At 41.7% G+C, this 12810-nt stretch overlaps 1 protein-coding gene across 1 annotated transcript in view; it reads right to left on the reverse strand.

Annotated features, from left to right (window-relative positions):
• LOC127291808 (phosphoribosylglycinamide formyltransferase, chloroplastic) overlaps positions 1-12810 on the reverse strand; it is a 63939-nt gene that overhangs the window by 41792 nt on the left and 9337 nt on the right. The gene's annotated exons all lie outside the window — the stretch shown is intronic.

Here is a 12810-nt window from a genome sequence, read left to right on the forward strand (position 1 = left end):
TTGACATGTGCTGGTCGTCGATTGGATCATGTTTCTTTACCCCTAATTATTCTGCTAGTAGGTTCAATTGTTAGCTTGAAACGACTAGGATTGTTTTGCATCAAACTGCATTGAACGCCTACTGTGATGATGAGGTGATTCACAGTAACACCGGGATGCACATGGTCAATTGAAAGACGAGGCATAATATGGACTTGGACTATGCAGGGTACTGCCTTTTTGTTTTCTTTCGTCAACTGCTACATATGGTACTTGTTGGTGTGCAAAGAAACCACGGCCTCGAGTGCGACCTTAGACAAGAATTATAACATAGACAACTTTTCTTACAATCACCATTTTCTTCAGCGAGTCACATTTTGCTACCGGGCTGTGCAACGGAATTTCACGCTTTGAGTCTCAGGTTTAGCATAGTATGGTCTAATGTTTTGGTTGTTGTAGCCTGCTTCACACGTTGAGTTTCCAGTTGCTGTTACATGCTGATGAGTCTCTCGTGTAATGTTAGCTATGGAATATGGTAGGAACAGAATCATAGCACACTTGATCCTTGCAAACCATTGTATGTCTAATTGGGCACATTGTACTATATAATAGATGTATTTACTGATTTTTTTGTGCTTTCTGCTTATGCTTATGCAGGTGCTGAAAACTTGTATATTTTCAGGTTGTAGGTCTAGTTGGCCCTCAACTATGACTACTTCTGCCTTTCCTGCCGCGTGATGGTGGTGAGCTCACCGTGCCACAACCATGGGAGCAGTGGCATTCTTCTACAGGAGTGCATGGTAGCTAGTTTAACCATGTCCATTTTTTTTAATGACGATGGCGCTAAATAAGAAAAGAAGCGCTGTTGTCGCTTTGTTTTGACTCACCAGATAATACTTTGACTTGTAAATTTTCAGCAATCCTCTCATCATCTTTGACCTGTTGATTTTTCAGGCAACAACATCGGATCTCTCCTACATGGCCAATGCAACAGAGGCGACAACGACCAAGTTCTTGGATGGTGCCCCTCGTCTCTCCTTCCTCTTCGAGCTTCCCCGATTTGTTCCAGAAGCTTGCCTTCTCCCAGGCACAAGTAGAACTCATGGCGTGTTGTTGTGCTGGCAGGTAGACCTTCTTTTCTTTTGACTATAAATATCTATTACATGCTCTTGTGTGTCACTGTGAGTTCAAGAAATGATTCGAAGGGGGCGCACAATTTTTTTTTCGAGAAAACACAATGACATTGCGTTTCTTTTCATTGCATAGAAGAAGAGTACAAGCCTCCTAAGAGGGTTAGTGCAGAATTAAAGATATAGGGATTAGTGTACGTCCCAGGTGGTTGGGATGATGTCTCTAAGACCGGCTGCTCCGGCTTTCGCCCAAAGTGCCGCCTCACTCCTAATCCTATCTAGAGTTACAGAGACCGAGGGCCGCTCGTTGTCGAAGGTGCAGGCGTTCCTCTGTTTCCAGATCATCCATGCTGTTAGAAGCGTGGCGGAGGCCAGACCTTTGCGCATGGGTTTTGGCGTGGCAAGCTTGGCCGTGAGCCACCATTCGTTGAGCGTTGGCTCTCCATCAGGTGGCCGGCATATCAGCCGTAGCCAGGATAGTGTCTCATGCCACACTTGCCTTGAGAAAGGGCATGTGAGGAGTAAGTGATGCATTGTCTCCGGCTCTTGATCACACAGGGTGCACCGAGGGCTGTGTTGGAGGCCTCGGCGTTGCAAACGGTCGGCCGTCCGACATCTATTCTTGTTGGCCAGCCATAGGAAGAATTTGACCCGTGGGGGCGCCCAGCTTTCCCAAATTAGTTTCCAAGCATTGCAAGTGGTCGATCCCTGAAAGGAGGCGAGGTAGCAGGAGCGCGCCGAATATGCGCCGCTAGGGCTCCACTTCCAGAGCAGCTGATCGGGCGTGTCTGTTAGGGTAATTAGTTGCAGTTGGCGCCAGATTTGGAGGTATTGCCCAATCTCGTGCACGCCGAGGACCCCGTGAATGTCGCGTGCCCATTTGTTGTCTAGCATGGCATCTGCAACCGTTCTTGTCTTCCTCCGCCTCTTGGGAATGCAGGCATGCAGCTGCGGGGCGAGCTCGCTGATGGAGCGGCCATTGAGTCATCTGTCATCCCAGAATTTAGCCGTACGCCCATCGCCTAGGACCATGCGTGTGGATGCGAAGAACAGGGCGAACAATTAGGATGAGCGTGCTTAGCAAGCGGTGTTTAAGTTCTTTCCGAGTATACACTCTATGATGGCGTATGTACCGATTGATACTAGCTAGTACTGCATCCTTGTAAATTCTGAGGTGTAGCTGTCCTACATGAGTCTGAATATTTTGTTATTTTTTAATCAAGTATTGAAAAAATTTCATCTTTGACTAGCTTGACATAGGCTTTCTCTACTTGTGTACTTTGACACTTCGACTAGTAATGCATTTTCATGCCACATGAACCTGGACGCTTCTCCTTTTCTTATGATTCCACCCACTACATAGTGCCAGCTCTAATTCAGATAGCCAGCCCCACTAGTAGTCAATTTTATTTTCTTTGGATTAAAAAGGTCAACCTTGTTTTTTTTTTGTAAGTTTTGCTTGTAGTTAATGAGGTTGGTGTTGTTATCAAAATTTCAATTCTGTATTGTTGACATGTTCCTTTTTTGTAAGCTACATAAATTCCTTGGGAGATATTAGATCCTACATGAGCCTAAAGTTTGTTTCACCACTATGTAGATCATATTTTCTGCAATCCTCTCATCATCTTTCACTTGTCAACTATTCAGGCAAAAATATTGGAGCTGAGGTACATGTGTTGTAGTCTGTTTGGAGGGGATGGGTAATTCCTGGTGGCACGGAAGGAATGGCGTTCTCTTGCAGGTGATATCGATACTTCTGATGAACTTGTTGTTGATAATGTTTAGCATTATGTACACAATTAGTAACTGATTTAGGCATCGAATTACTTGCATTGAAAGTATTTCAGCGTTTATTCTTGTGATCGGTGTATGGTAGTGCTTGTTTGGACAGAAACCCTACAAATAGACCATTGTAGTTCCATTTATGCATAGTTTTGATGGTTCTGGTTGGATGCTGGTAAAGGACAATTTATTATTGCATTTCGTTTGGATTGCCTTCAATGTGGTTCCTAATAACTTTTTATAACAGCCCAGCATGTAAACTTCAAGCAATAATCCATTGTGTTTATATATGTATGGTTATAATTAACTTGACTATTTGAGTGGGCAATTCAAAGCCTGGGCACTCTTGCATATTTTGTATAACTTACTATAGGGTGAGTCAAATCAAGATGCTATCCAGCTTGCTTACCCGAATGTCTGAAGCATGTTTGACTAGCTAGTTTGCTTACTCTGCCTGATGCATGTAGGCATGCAGTATGCCTACAAGGATTATTTGGAAAGAACATGGGAAGCTTATCTGAACACATAATATCCTCGTTTGCCTCATTCCACATAGTGCACATTTTGAGTTACAACGCCAAGAACACAATTTTCATACATTTTCCATGGACAACTTTTCCATGCACTTTTTTGTGCTTAAAATGTATGTATCATGGTAATATTGACAGGGACGTGAAATTGTTAGGTTAGTTTCGTTTGCGATGGACATGCCTCCAGATTGGTCGGCTTCTATGTTTGTAACTCTCGGGATGGCAATGCAAGCAAATGTATGCTTGTGTTACTTTCTGTACCTAGCTAGCTGCTGGTGTTAGCAATGTTGAAGCATGTGATGAAATCTGGCTGGTACTTTGTCTGGCATGTCCACGGGCTTTTGTGAGCAATGTTGCCTGCCAATAAGTTTATTTAAGTTCTTATTTTTTCATCAACTTTTGAAATGTGTAAATTCAAGTTTGAATGCAAAGTGCTTGTATTGCCCAGTAAATGTTCTCAGTCCCATGCAATAATTAGTCCAGCAGGACACTAGGCTGCTTACTAGTTTAACTAGCTAGTGTGAGATTTATCCTTTCAACTAGGTACACATGAATGGTGTGTTGTGTTCATCACTTGTTTTCTACTTAATGTTCTGGAGTTTGGTTAACTTTGTAGAATGCATGGATGCAATAGGGAGCTCAACTAATTAGGACCTACTGAATTTTTCTAACGTGCTTATAATGTTTTTCAAAATATTGCATTGTCATTTCTACCCTGCTATCCAGTTTCCTCTAAAACGTATTTTACTATCTAGGAGATATATTTGACTTTATTTTCTCAATTAAGCTGAAGAATGGGATATACTAGATGGACATGAAGCTGATTGTGATCGAATTATGTCTTAGTCCTCTGTCATAGCGGCCTCCTCCGACCTCCTTGCTAGGAAGAAGGCCACACATCTAGTGAGCCTCGTCTTCTCTCTCTCACAATGTGTAGAACCATCTATATTTATTGCAGGACTGCAGTCACTTTGTAGTTTAGATTGGTTTGAGTAGAAAGCTTGCGATTTTGTTTCTTCAAGGTTGGTTAGTAGTTGGAGTACCCAGATATTTTAGTCTACTATTCACATCACTTTGTAAGTTGAGCACATTATAGCTTCGGGAAACCTTTCTTTATGGAGGTTTTGATCACGGCCTGCTGGAATATATGGTTGATCTGTAATGGGAAAAATTTCACCAAGAGAAACCCACATTTGCAAAGTGGAAGGCAAATTTTGTGCATGATATCACAATGCTTCAGTATAGAATCAAACCAAATTACAATGGTATTTTATTAGATTGGATCAAGGCTTTACCCTGATTCTCGAGTGGTACCCATAGTGATGAGTTTGGTTTTTGTTTCCTGAGGGTGAGTGAGTTTTGTTTGTTGTATTTCTAAGGGTGAGTTTTTTGTACAGTTTTTATATATTTGAAATAAAGGGTTGTTGTGGGGCTGTTGCTCCACAGTTCTTGGTCAAACATAATGTGCTCATTCACGGTTGCTACTCAAAAAGAAAGTAACATGCAATTCTTGCATATTGGTCGATTATAGTATCTTTATTTTTCTAGGGTGTGAATTTTGCGCATGTTTGTGCTCGTGTAAGATTTTCTGAGGGAATGAAAATCTGAGGTGATAATATGGTCCCATTTTTTTACCTTTCTTGCAGTAAAGGTGCTTATGAGGATCTACTCTTCTTGAGTTCACAATTTTTCTCTTGACTTGTGTTTTTTATTTTATTTTATTTCTTCCCACATTGCCAACCAGCTTTGTGGCCTGTAATTTGAGCTTATGGATATTATGAGCTTAGAGATAGTTTGAACTGATGGTGATTGCGGGCTGAATTGTAAGAGCTTTTTGTTCTTACTTCCTCTCAAGTCAAGGTCTTCAAAAGCTGTTTACTCTTACTCTTGCCAACTTGCAGCAGCTCTTGTGTTGGGTTTTACAAAACTATAGATTCTTTTTATTTGACATACAAGTGGTAGTCGTAGTGAACCTTTTCTTATGTATCATGGATAGTCATCTTTGTATGGCTTCGGTAGTAGCATTTGGTGGTACTCCGTATATGCTTTTGTTTCCCATCATATTGGCATGACCCAGCTTTTGGTTCCAGTTAATTGTATATTATATGTGCATCCCTTGATGTATGTAGCTGCTGACGGAGGACGGATAATGGATAGAAGGAGGGCCAGGCGGCGTTGGCGTCAATGAGCACACATGCCTAGCTGACGACACAAGGTTGATTGATGTTGTCTGTCTTGCCAAAGGGAGAGGTATAAATCCTTCATATCTATGTCTTTGAAGTGTTGATATATGTGTGATCTGCTGATTAACTCTTTGAATCACCTAGTAGATCAATCAGACATTCATATGTGTTACTCCACAACTGCAACCACCTTATATATAAAAAGCATGACATTGTTGTTTTTTAGGTATGCGTCTTGAGTTGGTCCACACAAGAACTCCAGAGGCCATCATTATGTTCGCGTCAAGCAATATGTAGCAGTTTACACTCACAAGACTCCATGTGAACAACAAGATGCTTTACTTCTGTTAGGAACACCCATGAAGGTGTTTGGTTGTGTCCTTTGGCTTGAACTATATCCTCTATTTATGAGTTTAAATTATATACAATAGACTTGGTGATCACATGTATAGGCGTGCATGCCTGTGTGTTTTTCAGTGAGTTGACGTTGACCCCCAAAAAAATCATACCAAAAATTTGAAACCAGTTTTGTACTTCATAAAACTGTGTTCTACTAGGAAAATTGGATAAAACTGAATTATACTACTTGGATTATGGAAAGCACAGATGTGCACACCAATCCATGTGATCACTGAATGCACACTTAAATTATATATAATTATTTGTATTAAATATATGAGGCTTATCTTTGTGTTTGTGATTTTCAGGTAAAGAGGAAAGGACCAAGACCTGAAATAACTTGTTTGGCCATGTGGCCGCCCTCCCTAGCTCACTGCCTCTAGCTGACCTGCTGCTGCTCCAACCTGTTGTGGAGTGGCTGCCTCCTCGTCGCCGAAAGTAAGCACATTTCTTTGTATCTCCCTCCTTATTGATCTTTGCTTTGGAGTAGATTCATCATGGCTGCAAATTGTGTTGCCATGGGGGAATTTTACTTTTTGCCCTGCTTTACTTTGGCACTTTATAATTTGCCCTTGTTTACTTTGACCTCTACTATTTGCCACTCTTTACTTTGCCAACTTAATTATTTGCCCCTTTGATTTATTTCTTTCCATTTGAGGATCTGAGAATAAACTTCATGACATAGCTGCCCCTGGCTGAATACATGAATAGAATCAGACATGTATCTCTTCTCTCTTCTCTTTAGAACGGGCCAGAGAAGAACACTACTGCGTAACGGCTGATGCTGCTCGCCGCTGCACCTCCTCCACCGCTCGCCGCAGCACCTCCGCAGCCGCTCGCCGCTGCACCTCTGCCGCTCGGGCTGCACCTCCATCGCTCGCTGCTGCTACCTCCCGCGTGATACAACCACACAACCGAACCTCCCATCTCCTCCTCTAGCTCTGCCACGAAGCCCTCATGGCCGAGGAGGACAGGCATGGGCGGGCATATGTGTATTCATGGGTATGCAGGTGAATACCCAAAATTTGTGTCAATTTTTTGAATTCATATGGTACAGCTATCGATTTTCTTTTACATTGTATAAAATCTGCTCCCGATATTGACATACATAACTTCTTGTTCCTCTGGCTAGAGGAAGTTGGCTTATATAACCACGTCCTAGGCTCGAACCCCGGTGTCCTCACTATATTTATTTTAATTTTTTTTTGTGTATTTTTAATTTTGAATACCCATTCACAAAGTTCTGGGCCCGCCCATGAGGACAGGGGAAAGGGATTGGAGGGAGGGAGATTGGAGCTTAGAGAGAGGAGGGGAATAGACGACGGGGAGGAAACCGTTAGGGTTTCCGTCGGCCGCCGCACCCTTCCTCTGTTGGGGCCCCCGGGATTCCACCTCCGATCTCCCTCTCTTCCTCTGTGGGCCGCCGTGGGGAGGAGCCGTCAGGGGTTCCGTCGGCCGCCTCGCCGGGCCATGAACAGATGGGAACGAATAGATCGATCGATCCTGGTCAAACAGAAAGAGGATATTTTCGTCATAGAATATGGGCCTGATCCAGAGAGGGGCAAAAAATAAAGACGCAGACTAAAGAGTGGCAAATAGTAGAGGTCAAACTAAACAAGGGCAAATCATAAAGTGCCAAAGTAAAGCAGGGCAAAAAGTAAAACTCCCCGTTGCCATGATAAGCATTCGATTTGTAATGACATAAGAGTAGAATGCACACATGTGTTTGAGTTGCCAGAATGAGCTCGCTCAAATGCTTTTCTTTATTATGGTTGTATGGTTTTTGAGGAATGAAACTTTGTGCTAGTCATAAATAAATCAATGCTTGGGATTTGATCCTATGCTAATGATGCATAGTTGCTACTACTATGAATTGTGTGCTCATGCTCTAGATGCTGGTTTCTTATTTCATTGGTGCAAACACTAGTTTTGTTTATTCTAAAGACAGTACAAAGAAGATAGCGCAATTATGATTTTATACTAAAACATATATCATGTTACAAGGCACACGTCCAACCCTTGAAATAATGCAGATGTACATATGTAGCTTCAATTATATTATATTTGGTTGTTGGTACTCAAGCCTCTTGATTTTCAACATTTGGGACAAATTAATTTAAGGAAGTGGTTATATATAAAGTCAGTGCTTGATGTGAATAGGAGATAGTAGGTACTAGTCATCTGAAGTTGTTTTTTATTATAAATCTTCCAATCGTAAATTGTTTTGATGCATGCCTGTGGCCACTGGCAGAAAGGAGATTCTAACATGATGTTGTTTCTACTTTCATCCTATTTGGCCTTATAGCATTTTTTTGTGTGCTATGCAGTCCCAGTGGTGTCACGCCATGGACGTTCATCCACATTCCTAGTAACCAGGTATCAACATTTTCTGAAGGTGTCATTGGATGGAGCACTATGCGGCCCGTCCAAGTGTGGCTCCGCATGGTCTATCGCCGACTGGCTCGAGCGGTGTGGCTTGCCTCCAATCCACCGTGATCTGGCGGTTCTGGCTCTGGCAGTTGCTGGTTGTGGCATATGTAGTACTGTTCCTGTTCTTGTAATCCTCAATGCATGAATTATCTTGTACAAATCAGAAGGCTTTATTCTCAACTTGGACTTGCTGTATTTAGTTCAATCATCATATAGGTTAAGAGTTGTAGTCGGTACTTCATTGTTTGCTGGGAAATGTCACATGAGTTGTGTTGTGTATATTGGTCATTATGTGTTGTTCGTGATCTCATTGTCCAAAGAAGAGAGGTCATGTCAATTTGTTTGTGTGCTAATTACCCTGTAATTGATTAGCTACCTTTTCTTTCCCTCAAATGGTCTAGCAGATCGTTGAGTCAGCTGACCATGAATTGGACTTTTTGTGTTGCATATGCACTTTTGGGTCAGGGCGAGCAGTGCCTAACGTGTATAGGTCGAGCTGGCTGTGTACCTAGTCGATTGAATTAAACCAAGTGTTTCTCTCTTTAATTTAAACACCGCAAGCTGATTGCTTTTTTGAACATTATTCTTTCTTGATCGTCCATTATTTGGCAGTGTGATGAATTAAGTGTTCAAAATGATAGTACTCTTTGTGCCATAAAAGATGTCTTAACTTTATCTAATTTTAAATGTATCTAGATACATCTAAATTTAGATGAAGTTAAGAATCTTTTGTGTAACAGAGGAAATAGCAAAGTCCATGGCTAAAATTCTAACAAAGGTTTTGCCCTATGCGAATGTAAGAAAGAGCACCTAATTGATTGATTCTAAGAAGATATGGCTGGTACATGGGTTGGATTTTTATCGTTGCTAATAGTTGCACTTTGGCGAGTCGACACGACGATGATACAATTGAAAGAACGTTTTTCTACAATACCCAGTGAAAGCAAAAGCTAAGGGAAACAAAATTCATATGTTTAGCTTCCCCATGTGGTACGCTCAGTCCACTATTTTAATGGACGTGATTGGTTCCAATGCACGCATGCACGGGCTGCACGCTCTTTGACATCAAGCAATTAAGTTAGACCTGCCTCGTTTAATAAAAAGATGTTCCGTATCTCGAGACTGGATGACATGTCAGCGATCCGTGTCTTGTCGCATCTTAGCCTTTCATTGACTCCATTCTCCAACTATCTGATATCTCGTTGCATCTTAGCCTTCCATTGTCTCCATTCTCCAACTATCTGCTTATCTTCATCCCTCCCACCTAGCTAGCTCTCTCTATAAGAAGAAGCCCACCGTCACCCACCGCGTGCGGGTTGCGCGTGTGACTTAGACTTTGACTTTTACTTGTCGAGGAGAGGTGAGGAGTCACGCTGCTAGTCGAGCGCCATGGACAAGAGTCTGAGATGGTGATGATCACCATGGACGACAACGGCATGCAGAGGTACTCGGCGAGGTGCTGATAGATGTTGATATCCGGCTGACGGACGAGGTAAGTAATGATCGATCGTTCCTCTTTTCCTTTTTGGTTCCACGAATTAGATTGTTCTAGTTCTTTTAGCCATGGAGATATCTTCCAGTTCCACTGTTCGACAAATAGGCCGAAACGCTGCAAACTTGATCATGTGGATAACTTGATTATGTATGTAGTGAGTGTATATACTTGTGAGAAGAAAAGGAATTGTCTGTCTTAGCATACTTCCATCTCTAAATATACAAAATCTGGGATAATAGATTGCCAAAGAACTCGGCAAGCAAGCTAGCTGAGTAATTTTGTTTGTTCCTCTCAGTTAGTAAGAATAAACAAGGTCCTAGAAATTAGGCAAACAAAAGTGAAGCTAGCTACTACGGAATAGTTTTCTTGTTTCCAGTGAATTTATTTCAATATTCTTTCAATGATATGGATAAATGATTCCTAAGTTTTCAAATAGTTTTCTTGTTTTCAGGAAAAACGCTAAATGGCTTAGCTTTTCTATAGCGAAGTTACACTTTCTTAGCTTCTTGAAAATGCCACCGCTAAGAAGCATAGCCTGCTATTTTAAACTTTCGTATTTATACTTCTAAGTTCCATTAGATTCTGTGTTGATTCTCCCTTGAAGTTTCCAAATATTGTGTATCCATTCGAGTGATACTAGTAACTTGGACACTCTATAGTTTGCTACAAAAACAAACTATGGATCCACACAACATTAATACAAAAAAGATGAAAATGAAAAAACAATCACGTTACGGTGCTTAAAATCTTGTAGTTGCAACACAAACCATTACCAAGATAGCACACGTAGTCCATGGTATTAAAACAATACCTTTAGCCTGCAAATGGTATACATATAACAGGAAATTAGAACCGCAACAAATGCACAAACATGCATGGGCAGCAACTAGGCAGGACAAGTCCGGGCATTTAAGTTTTAACCATCGATTAGACCTTCGTTGGGTTGTGGATCGAGTGGTTACAAGCATGTACGTATTTCATAGGTAGCCCTTGTGTATCCCCAGCCGTTTTCTGATTTATTATCCTATGCTTTTATTTGGAAAATGAGATACTTGGGATACGAGTATCCCATGCGTATCCCCGTGTATCCACGTCCTGTGCCATATCCCTACATCATACTACAGCTGGGCATGGGCAGCCCGGCCCGGAGGACCCGGCCCGACCCGGCCGAAAATCCCGGGCCAGGCCGGGTCGGGCTTGCACTTTGGGTCGGGTTTGGGCTTGTATTTTGAGCCCGAACATCGGGTCGGGCCAGGCTCGGGCTTGCAATTTTCGCACTTTAGGCAGGTTCGGGCCGGACTTCTCGGGCCGGGCCGGGCTTTTTGCCTGCTCGGGCCGGGTTTGGGCTTAATTTATAGGCCCGACGGTCGGGCCGGGCCGGGCTCGGGCTTGGGATTTCACGTTCGGGCTTTTTCGGGCTTGGCCCGAAGCCCGGCCCGGCCCGAGTTTTGCCCAGGTGTACATCATACTACCTCCATTCCAAGGCTTAACGTTTATATTTTTTTAGAAAGTCAAACGAGGTAAAGTTTGACTAAATTTTTAGAAAAATTTATGAAAAATATGATATTTTGTAGGTACCATATGAAAATATATTTCATTATATCTAATGATATTGATTTTGTACTTTTCATGTTAATGATTTTTGATAAATACTTAGTCAAACTTAACATAGTTTGACTTTCTGAAAAATATAGGACTTAAGTCTTGGGATGGAGGTAGTAGTCACTAGCTACTAATGTACTTTATTATAGCCCTCAATTGTGTGTACCTTTTATCAATCAATCAATCAAAGCTATGTGTTTTCTTCCATGTAAATCTGTACTGTTTCCCTATATTTTCCAATTCTGACATTTATTTAATGAGCAACATGTTCCCTCACAAAATGATAGTCAATCTCTATGTGCTTGGTCCGTGCATGGAACACCGGATTCGACGATAGAAACATGACACCGATGTTATCGCACCAAAGGACCGGTGGATGAGGCAGAGAAACACCCCAACTCCTGAAGAAGGGACTCAACCATATAAGCTCAGCGGTTGCATTGGCAACGGCCTCCATTTACATATAATATCATGAAACTTCCCCATTTCAAATAGTATGAGGCAATCAGCCAAGTATTTTCCACCTGCGAAAATTCGGTTGCACTGTATACGTACCGATATCACCACCGCAGCGTACCTCCATGGACCCCCATAGAAAAATTGGAATCTATCTGGGATATAAATATTCATCAATTATAAAATATTTAGAACCTCTAACAGGACCTGTTTACAGCCCGGTACGCTGATTCAATTTTTGATGAGGATCATTTCCCGGCATTAGGGGGAGAAACAAACCACAAAGAATGCCAGGAAATAGATCTGAATGTAATAGGCATCCAATCCTTAGATCCACGTACTAGAGAATCTGAATCTGAAGTTCAGAGAATAATAGATTTGCAACACTTTGTCAATAACTTGCTAGACACATTTACTGATCACAAATGTGTCACTAAATCATATATTCCCGCAGTCAATGCACCAGAACGAGTAGAGGTACCAAATAAGACTACTCAACTCCGAATTGCAAATAAAAGGGGGAGAAATCTGATCTCAAGGGAAAAGACTTCTCCAAAGCCACCGCGAAAACAAAAGAAAATCTATGACGGTAAATGCAAATCAACCTGAAGTTGATAGACACCAAGATGATGTTCAACATCAAGAACCTAGCATAAATGTGCACACAAATTCTAATGTTGGGACATTGAAACAACTAGACTCCATTATTATAGGAAATCACAGGGTGCCTGAAGAAATTAATGAAGTTTCCACAAACTATATCGATTCGGGAGAATCATATAATATAAAGACTACAATTTTCGACACATATTTCTCCGCTAAAA

The sequence above is a fragment of the Lolium perenne genome, chromosome 4 (assembly GCF_019359855.2).
Source record: "Lolium perenne isolate Kyuss_39 chromosome 4, Kyuss_2.0, whole genome shotgun sequence".
Taxonomy (NCBI): domain Eukaryota; kingdom Viridiplantae; phylum Streptophyta; class Magnoliopsida; order Poales; family Poaceae; genus Lolium; species Lolium perenne.